The 11,320-nt window shown below is 35.1% G+C and overlaps 1 long non-coding RNA gene across 1 annotated transcript; it reads left to right on the top strand.

Moving 5' to 3' along the window:
* Positions 1-7,217: 7,217 nt before the first annotated feature.
* Positions 7,218-9,066, top strand: LOC110880647. Its single transcript, XR_002559402.2, has 3 exons — positions 7,218-7,344; positions 7,863-7,927; positions 8,836-9,066. It is a non-coding gene; the product is annotated as an uncharacterized LOC110880647 (long non-coding RNA).
* The last annotated feature ends 2,254 nt before the right edge of the window (positions 9,067-11,320 follow it).

The raw sequence follows: 11,320 nt of genomic DNA, 5'->3' as shown, positions 1-11,320 counted from the left end.
TTTAAGGTCCCATATGATGGATTGAGGCTATTATATTCAAAATAGTACCAACGAGCACTTCAATTCTCTTGAACCATAACATGCTTGTTTGATATTCGACTTCATCGAATTGTTTCTTTGATCACGATCACCTTATGGTGACGTTTTCATAAAGTTTGAAGCTTGCGCTAATCTCGTTGCTCACACCATGCTTCGGATTTAATTATTTAATTATTTATTGTGTATTGATATTAAATCCGCTTGTTCGATCTATGTATTATCAGTCTTAATGCAATTATGTGTTAAGATAATGGTACCCCAGTTCATGTTAAATATTCCGGTTTACATCTTAACGGTTCTTTCACCATTGAGCGAACATTTCGTGATATTCATTGGCTTTCCTCTTCGCTCAAAAATACTGTTTATTCATTCTATTTTCAGTTTTAGATCCTATGAAAATTATTTGAAACAAATATTCAGATTTACTTTGTGAACCCTTCGCTTAATTTCAAAACACGGTGATACTTGTTCGATCACTTCTATTATTGCCTTGTTTCAATCACTACGACACCTTGTGGTGTTGGTATGAACTTGCAACTTGTGCTAAATTACTATCAGTCGTTTCATGCGGAACTATTTATGCTTTTCGTTTGCACACATTATATACGGATTTAATTATTTATTTGTACTGAATCTGCTTTGTTGGTTTATCCTATAAAAGCAATCTTAACACAATCGTGTGCTAAGATAATGATACATAAATTCATATCATATTTCAGTGTATCTCTTAATAATTCTTGCATCAACAATCGAGCGTTCGTAATCTTTATTGCTTTATCATCTTTGATCGAAAAACATTATTTAATTGTTTCATTTTCAATCAAAAATCCTACTAAATTTGTTTGAAACAAACATTCGGACTTACTTCATTTTTCAAGCATAGTGAACTCATTCAGTCACCGCTACTATTATTTCGATTACTACGACACCTTGTGGCGTCGCAATAAATTTTTAGCTGGAGCTAATCTCATTTTCACACCTGATGTATGAATTTATTTATTTATTTTCTGTTGGTTCATTATCTTAAACAATCTTAATACAATTATGTGTTAAGATAAGAGTACACAAATTCATATCATATTCCGGTGTACCTCTAAAGTTTCTTTCATCATTGATCGAAAATTCTATAATATTCATTTGGTCTTACCATCATCAATTGAAAATCCTATTCGAAATGAATATCCAAAATTTTATTTCAAAAAGCTTTCAGTTGGTTACAAAAACGGTGAAATTATTAAATCATTTCAATCATCATGACACCTTGCGGCGTCGGTATAAACTTGTAGCTTGAGGAAAAACCATGTAAGTCTTTCATTTGACTCATCATTTAAAATAGTCTTAATGCAATTATGTATTAAGACAATGATACACTAAACTCTATTGTATTCCGGTGTATCCTTGTAATTCGATAAATGTCAACCCCTTTAATTTTTCTCAGTTGACAAATTATTCTTGTACTTCTATTTTATTCGAGCTTGTTTATTTTGAATCTTCCTCAGTTGATAATCAAATTAAGTTTCTTTTGACAATGACTTCTATTGTTTCTAAAGTCATTTACAACTTGTTAGTGCATGCATCTGTCGACTTCGTCTTGTATCGAGTCTTACACTAGATAGGTTAGATCAGGGCATGTAGATCGAGAAAATAGAAAGTTTAAGGTTGCATTAAAGGTGATTTTGCTTGAGAGAGAGATTCCGCTTGAATCGGTTTGGAGCGGAATCAACAACAATCTTATTCCGCTTGGACACTTTCAAGCGGAATCAAGTCCCTATAAATACCATTGGAGCGAAATCATTTGTAACGTTTTCTGAAAAATCATACCGAGGTGCTGCCGGTTTGATTCTTGCATGTAACCAGTGTTAGATCAATCAGATAGAAGTTTAAAGTGAAGAACAAGCTGTTTCTAAGTCAGTTTCTTAGTTTCCGCCTCTGAAACTGGTCAAAACTCATCTGAACAACTCATTCGGGTCCCTACACGATCCTACACAACTTGTAAATATTCACATCCATTGATCTTATATCTTTTGACCTGAACCTAGTCACCTTGGAAATTATATCGTTTCACCCCATTCGTTTGACATTGATTTCTTGAACTAATTCAGTTGAACCGTTGAGTCCTATTTATTGTACAACTCATATTCACAAAATTTAATATTTTGATTCTATATCATTTACCTTAATATTTGTTTTTATTGACTAAGAAGTGACATAACTCTAAAAGAGATATCATAGCCCAAATCTCGAGGACGAGATTTAAACAAGGTGGGGAGGATGTAACATTCCCATTTTTATCATATAAGAATTATAGGTTAATTAACCACTAGTAACTAGTTTACTTTTAATATAATTATTCGATCCAAATATTTATAAAAACTATTTTATATATATAGTTGGTTGAAATATTATACTAATTAATTCGCCTGTATATGGGTGATCTTTCTAAATAAAATAAAAGTATATAAAAACTTATATTATTAGACGGGTAGATTACGGGTAAGTTGAAAATTTGAAAAATGAAGTATTTGGACAGACCTAGGAACCGTTTAATAATTATATTATAAAAAAAATACATTATATTTTAACCTACTCCGTTTTTAATAAAACTTAGTTCAAAATGTAGATGTAAATATTCTCGTTCTAAAGACATATTCATTGTTTTATAAAACGTCATATTTTAGAAGTTATACGCACCAAATAAGTAAAGCAGTTGAATTAAATTATAATAGGTAAACTAATAAAATAATAATAATGATAATAACTTAAAATGATCGTATAGAATAGAATAATAAAATAATAAATAAATTTAACATTTGAATTCTTTGAATTGAGGATGCACATGTCGAGATAATCAGATAAAAACAAAATATAAAATAATAAAATAATTAAAATAATTGTTTACGTTTATGAAATTGGAAGTGTGGTGTAAGCTTTTGAAACAACTAGTAATTAGACCCGGGCGCGTTGCGGCGCGGGTACATTTTAAACATCGAATGGATTAATCCAAACGTTGTGTGACGCACATTTTGACGTATCCAAGTTAACTTAATAGCATCCTGATATTGGATCAAGATTATCTAAAGCAATCAAAATTTTAATGTACAATCATAACGTATCTATATGTGACCGATTCATACATAGGAAATGTATCGAAAAAAGCATTAAACATATATAAACAGAAAACTGACGCGTGTAATTAAAAGACATAATCACATCAAGAATTGAAATTTTACTTGTAGCACGTTGAAACATCAAGTGGATTAGTCCAACATTATGCGATGCGTTACCCATATGAAAAACGCGTGTTTTACGCATTAAAATCTAACTTAGTGTAATCTATATAAGCATTGCGGTTGGATAAAAAAGTAAAGTAAATCAAATTTAAACCGTACAAAAGAAACGGAATCGACCTCGGGTTGGTTCGTTTAGTGGGGTTTCACCCAATCACTACACCACCCTTGCCTTTTCATAAATACTTAGTGGCGTCAAACGTACAGTAACTCAAATTTATACCGTGAAATGAAAGCGTATTATACTTGATCTGACTCGTTGCCGAATAAAATTTACTTCAAAACACAGGCGAGGTACTTTCTATTTAGCTTTAAATTCAACGGTGACTAATATATTTAAAACCTGTTAATAAATTATGAGTCGTTGGAAGGTGTCTTAATATAATAGTTGAAATGATTTATGAAATGATATAAATGCATTGGCGTCCAGTTACTCAGTTAGTAATTGTTCACCAGCAAAAGACAAATAGGGGAAAATTTCAAGCAATCCACTTGCATTAGCAATCCACTAAAGTCGAACGGATTAGTCCAAGCGTTATGTAATGCGTTAACGTTATGAAAACACGTGTTTGGACGTATCGGTTTAACTCAGTGTAACATATAATTGCACTGCGATTGGATCAAAACATAACGCAAATCGAATTTATACCGTACAATCATAACGTATTATATGCGACCCGACTAACTTGAATTTATACCATCAAGTTAAAACTCTCAAGGGGTGAAAGTGACATTTTACAAAGTTCAATAAAAAGTTATGAGGTTAAAAATTAGATTTCCTAAACTTAAGGACTAAGAGAAGTTAATAATAAGATCTGATAAAGTTGTGGGTAAAAAGAAACCAATGATAAAGTTGGGGGTATGAAGTATACTACCAGAAACTTGGATGGTAAAAAGCAGTACTTGATATTATATTTGGGAAAAAATAGGGCAAGCTAAAGTCAACAATGGCTGCTGGCTTTTGAGTAAGAAGCTCAAAAATGGAGAAGTTATCGGGACATGAGTATAATACAAAAACGGAGGAAATGTCGGTGGCGGAGGCCACCGACTTTGTAATTTAAGATATAGTATAATGTGCCTTTAATGCTATGGTGTACGTGTATATATTTGAGTGAACTCTAAAATTTTTAGAATAGTATAAATACAGCCCCATCACCAACATTTCGAAGGGCCTCAATAATTCTTTTCCTTTTTGCTTACAATCTCGGCCCCTCTCTTTGAATTACTATAATTTTATTTTTTTAATAAAGCCCTGTATCATTTTAAGTGTTTTAACTCACGATCACCGCTACCCTTTCCGATTGATCTGAGCCCCATAACGCATGTCAAGGCTCTGCCTGACTAAGTTGATTGGGGTTCTGTCTCGTGACATAGGGACAAGGTTGAATTAGGGGTACTATACTTACCGCGAGTGCATTATATATTTTTAATAGCTTAGAAGATATACCCAAGATTTATACCAGGAGATTTTCTAGTTGAATCCTAAAGTTACAAAGTAAGTCCATTCTCTTTTCTCACCAAAACTATCAATTATTATTTTATTTTGTCCAAAAGGAAACCCTATGTGAGACCCCCAAGTAATCCTGCATAAACCCTAAAATTTTCAAAACAATCAGAATTAGGATCAGGGCTTCTAAAACTCAAGTGGGGTATTCCCTACTTACGATTATCCTCATAAGTTGCTGTCAAAATTGAATTTTAACGAACCGCTGACTCACCTGAGCTACAAACACACGTGGCTACCCTATGGTAGAGTGAGACCCGTCGCGTCACGCGACGCCCCCTATGTGACCCCTCGCGTCACGCGAAGGTCCCAAAATTTCAGTATAAATAGAGGGCATTGGCACTTAGAATTCTGCGTTCATTCGACGTTAAAATTCGCTCTACAATTCAAGATATCGTCTGATTACTACAAAACACACACAATCACTAAACGCTGCCGCGACAAACAGAGTATTAACTCAATCGCTGCTACGATTCAATGTCCGATCGATTGAAACTATCCGATGAATGTTTAAGTGCTGCTCAAACCCGGGTTATACTTTGTCATTCGTCGTGATTCCGACAGGATGTTGAGTGTCGCCCGAACTCGGGCTATACTCTGTCACTCGTTGCGAATCCGCTGGATGTTTAAGTATCGCACTTTGTCATTTGTCGTGAGGATTTTAATCTCGTAAGCTTATCGTAAAAGTTGTATTCCGTTACTTACCTAGTTTCATGTGCATTATTGTTTAAATTAGATTATCAGACTTATCAGTAGGATAAACTCTACCCCATACACTTACAATCAAAGTAGATGCTAATTCTCAGAAGAATTTGAATCAGGAAGCTTGTTAAATCAATACTGCATGTTTATAATGTGAGTCATTCTCTTTTTATCAACTGTTTTACAATACTCCAAATTATTTTCAAAAGTTATAGTTACAAGGATTAAGTCGTGGTTATCTTAATCACTGGCTAGTGAGGTATTGTGCACATTACTAATTTCTCACGGGTTAGGCTAATAAATCCTCACAGTGATAAACGTCACTACTTGGGGAGGGACCCAATAGTGATATGACCATCGTCAGCAAGTGACAAAGTGCCAGATAAAAATAAGATAGAAGCCATTGTAATCGCTCTTATGCTGTAATTTATAACTAAGGGTCATTTTATAAAAACCTGAATGAACTCACTCAGTATTTCCCGCTGGCAAAACCTTTTTAAAACGCGTTTCAGGTAATTACATCAGATTGGAGTAAGAGTTGGATACGACATCAACAAGACTTACAGAAGTGGCTCATTTTATCAATTAAATTAAGATTTTTCATTTCATGTAATCGGGTATATCCCATATTAAAGCTACCTTTGTAAAACATGGGTTTATCCCATCTATTTAATAAATAAAATCCGGTGTTTCTAAACTCTGATATTTTTCCTAACTCACGGTTCTGATGAAATTTCCGTTGCACTACTTTTTAAAATAACCACCGGTATCACTTGGCTGCTCGCGGCGCCCCATTCCATCCAGGGTGGGGTCGGGGGTCGTGACATTATGCCCAACACAAGCTTGCTCCGCAGAGTAAACCTTGTATTATTGTATGTTATAGTCCTAAATACAAAGGATACCGATGTTTCGACCCTTGCTCCAATCGTATTTACATCACTCGTCATGCTTGGTTTGACAAAACTTATTATCCTTGTGATGAAAGTACAACCGCTACACACATTACCGCCCTTGACTTAACCACGTTCCTAGATGTTTCCTATGTCAAATTTACTACACCTAAACCCTTAACCTCTACTTCCAACCCAACCAGATCTTCAACCTCTACCCCATGCAACATTTGTATGCATGAAAATCCCATTTTGACCCATGTATCAACCCAACCAATTATGCCTTCAGACCCTCATCCAAAACCGTATTCCTTTTGGCCCTTCATCACCTCCGCATAGACCACCACAGCCTCTTTCGGTCCTACATCACCTTCACCTAACATACCACCCTCCTTGACAACCCCCTCGCCCATGAGCGATCCCACCCTTTTGTCTCCTTAGCCTAATGACATTGATCCTACACCCACCCCTCTGTCGCCTTCCTCTTATCCCATGATTACCCGTGCCAAGGCCAGGATTTTCAAACCACGCCATCATAAGGATATAATGTAACACCCAAAAATATTAGAAATTTATTTGAATTATATATGTTGGTCATAACCAAGAATAGTGTGACTATGAATAACTAACCTAGTTAATAATACATAGTAGACAACAAAGAAACTTGATTAGTAACCCTCTTTTATAAACCTTGAAAATTAGAGGGACTAAAATGGGCAAAATTGAAAGTGAGTTTTAATAAAAGAAAATTTACACCAAAAACACACGTAAGTGTGTGTTCCTGGTCGACTTTTTACACAGAGCAAAGGGGTTCTTCTCTTGAACCCTAACTCACTAAAATCCATCAAAATCAAAGGGAAATCAAGCTAGAAAATTGGGGCTTTAAGTAAATTCGTGATCACCCAACCTAGGAGATCACAAGGTATGTTGAATTTTGTCATTTGGTGATATTTTGAAATTTGGATAAACTTTCATAAACGGAATTCAAGAGTGAATGTCGAATGTATTAGTGAAATTAACATGAGTACAAGTATAGGAACAAACCCTAGATGTAAACTTGTTGAATTAGTGCCATGAACTATTGATTTGGTTAGTTAACCATGTATGTGATAAATGGGTTTTATGATAATATGATGAACACTTGAAAAGAGGTGATAAATCTGTGAAATTTGATGATATGATGCAAATTCTAGATGTTATTCATGTACACTAGACATAGACATAGAGACTTGATTATGATGAATAAAACTTGGTTAAAAGTTAACCATGAATTTGATATTAGATGCATACAAATCTTGCCCTCAAGGTGCTCGTTAAAATGCCTAAGTGAATATTGATATGTTGAAAATATGAAAGAATCGCGTAATTGGCTAATTTGACAAATTACGTGTGATATTTGATAATATGAGTTCTAAACATGAAGTTGATTGAACTCTATAGGCAAAGCGGGTGAATCGTCAAGCAGTCAAGTTGGAATGGACACGCGCTTGAAGGATAGCTTTAAGGTACGTAACTTGTTGTTTTGTTACATTTCTATAGACAAGTTTGGTCAATGATGAATTGTAGGTATGATAATAGCAAAATTGGATGTGTTTGGTATGTTTGGAAAAATAATGGAATTCATTAAAACAACCAAACGTGTCAAAACAAAAGAGTTAGTTAATTGGCAGTTTCAAGTGATTTGAATGTCACGCCAATAAACCGGTAAATTTGATGCGTAAGCCGAGTATCGGATACGCTAAAGTTTGATTGACGAACCTTAGATTTGGGTTAAAACTTAGAGAACTAGATTTCTTGAATTAATGATGGAAAAACGTGTGCTTGAATCAAAGATATCAAGCGGACATAAATTTGTATGCAAACCATGTAATGGGGCGAAATACGCTAGTTTTTAATAAGCCCGAAATGGTTAAAAAATGGCAAAGGATTAATCCTTGTCCTAAGATATGTGAAATGGTGTTAAAACAAAACGGGTTGAATAATTTCAAAAGGGATTTATAAGCCGTTAGCTTATAAATAAGGATTGTTGCGAACCCGAGGTATTAGATACATAGGTAAACGTATTACGGTCGCTTAGAGACAAGAATCGTGTAAATCAGATAGGTATTGTAAAAGTTATGAAAGTTATGAGTTTTAACTTGAGAAAAATGGCAAGCTGGGCAAATGCAGCTCCAGAAAAAGGAATTTTCTGTCGAAATGGGGGCCTCGTGTCATGCGACGGGTGAGGCTAAACACCGTCGTGTCCCGCCACGGCTGTCGCGCCCCGTGAAGGCAAAAGCTAAACATGGTCGCGCCCCGCGAGGGCCTTATCAGCTGGCAAAAAGTTTTGGGTTGATTGTTTTTGCTTAAAGAACTTGGTTTATATATGTTTCAAAGCTCTCATAACTAATGTTTATGATAGTTTTAACTATAGGTGAACTCTAAAACTTTTGGATGAAGATCAAGTATCGTGCAAGAACCAAACACACCCCAATTTGAAGCTTCCGCGTTGATCTTTGTTTAGTTTTGATATATGACTCATGTAGACACATTATAACTATATTTTGAATGTTTTAAATTTAAACAAACATCGTTATGTAGATGTTTTTGTAAAGTGACAATTTTGCATAAAAATGCAAACTTTAAATGATGAAGTATTATTAAATTAGTAAGGGTCTTACATATAACTCACACACACACTGCCTCCACATCAAGCCTTATTTGTCGTGACGAAACTTAAAACTTACAAAACGAGTTCCAAAGATGAAAAATGGGTCAATGCCATGCAACATGAAATTAACGCCCTTCATTGCAACAACACAAGGACTTTAGTTCCAGGACCATCCAATTGCATTGTTATGGGATCCAAATGGCTTTATCGCACAAAATTTCATTCTGATGGAACTATTGAGCATCACAAAGCTCACCTCGTTGCATAAGGCTTTAGTCAATTCGCTGGCCTTCATTTTTTCACACTTCCAACCCCGTTGTTAAATCTACCAATGTTCATATGGTTTTAGCCTTAGTGATCATTAATGAATGGAAACTACATCAACCCGATGTCAATAATGCATTCATCCATGGATATCTTAATGAATGTGTTTAGATGGAATAATCACCTGGGTTCATTATCCCCACATTTCGTAGTCATATATGTAAACTGAATAAAGCCATCTACAGTCTCAAACAGGCACCTCAGGCATGGTTCCATAGGTTAAGTTTCTTCCTTACGCCATATGGTTTTATCTGTAGTTGTATCTCCTTGTATATGTTGCTCATGGCATTCTAATCGGTAATCAATCTAATGCTCTTACAACCTTCATATCTTGCCTTCACAAGAAATTTTCCATTAAGGATTTGGGGGAACTCAATTACTTTCTTGGGCTTGAGGTTACCTACACACCAAATGGACTCTTTTTAAATCAATCTAAATCATGGTCGCAAAAGTCGCTAGTCACTTCCTAGTCGGATTTGAGAGTACGCGAGAAGTACTCGGCCAAGGCCGAGATTACTTGAGGAGTAATCAGCCGAGGCAAACAGTACTCGGGCCTCGGCAGCCTACCTTGTAGTGAGTACTCGAGAAGTACTCAAAGGCTAGGCGGAACTTTTACAACCATGATCTATATATACCTTAGATATTCTAACACGTGCAAAGATGTTGGATACCAAACCGACTCCCATATCTTTAAGCACACATGTTTCCTTTGTTTCAATGGGTGAACCGCTTTCTGACATCACACATTTTCGCTCAACTGTGGGGGCGCTTCAGTACTTAACAATCACACGACCTGATATATCTTACACAGTCAATCAAGATAGTCATTTTCTTCATGCTCCAACTGTTAATCACTATCGGGAGGTTAAACGAAACTTTGGTATCTCAATGGTAACCATGCTTTTGGCCTCAACAACAGTCGTCCCACTCACACCGCTCTTCATGCATGCTCTGATGCTGACTGGACTAGATGTTTGGAAACTCGTCGGTTTACCTACGGTTACTCGATATTCTTAGGTGGGAATCTCATCTCTTCGAGTGCTAAGAAGAAACCCACCATTGCTCGCTCTAGTTATGAATCTGAATATCAGGCATGGCAAATACAACGACAGAAATTATTTCGATAACTCATTTGTCAGAGGAATTACATGCTTCACCTCATGAGTGGACAACTATACTCTGTGACAATCGGAGTGCCTTGTTTCTAACTCAGAATCATGTCTCTCATAAACGTGCCAATTAAGCATATTGATGTTGACTATCACTTATACGTGAGCTTGTTTTCTCTGGAAATTTAAATACAAGATTTGTTCCGACCAAGCTCCAGAAGGCTGACATCTTTACAAAGAGCCTTCCAAGTCCTCTGTTCACTCACTTTCGATAGTTGCTTCATATTGGTCGGTATTAGTTGATAATGCATTTATTTGCTTATGTGCCTCTTTGTAATTCTTTATTATTTTAGGTCCTTCTTTTTGTAAAGATTGTATAAATAGCTTTGTTTTCTTAATGTAAATCATCAATTCAAGATGTTAAATAATCCTCACAAAACAGAACGAAAACCCAAAAATTATTAGAGATTTAACATATACGTGAATATAATTAATTATTTGTTCTCAAATTTGATGAAATTACATATTTCACTAATTTTCCTAACAGTTATTTATTGATATGTTAGTGAAAATCAACCAAATTCTGCTAATAGCGAATTCAACTATATTTGCTAGTTTGAATTTGAATGTTGAATTCATTGTACGGGATAACGAATAACCCATAAACATAAAAACATCAAAGAATAAATAATTATTCTAAAGAAACGCTAGTTTATTTAAATATTCAGGCCATGATATATATGATAATCATATTAAATAGAAGTATAAAACATACGGCTTTAAAGTTCGTCGTGTTATGATAATGAAGAAAGATG

The sequence above is a fragment of the Helianthus annuus genome, chromosome 10, assembly GCF_002127325.2.
Source record: "Helianthus annuus cultivar XRQ/B chromosome 10, HanXRQr2.0-SUNRISE, whole genome shotgun sequence".
Classification (NCBI taxonomy): domain Eukaryota; kingdom Viridiplantae; phylum Streptophyta; class Magnoliopsida; order Asterales; family Asteraceae; genus Helianthus; species Helianthus annuus.
This window is presented reverse-complemented; position numbering and strand designations above follow the sequence as displayed.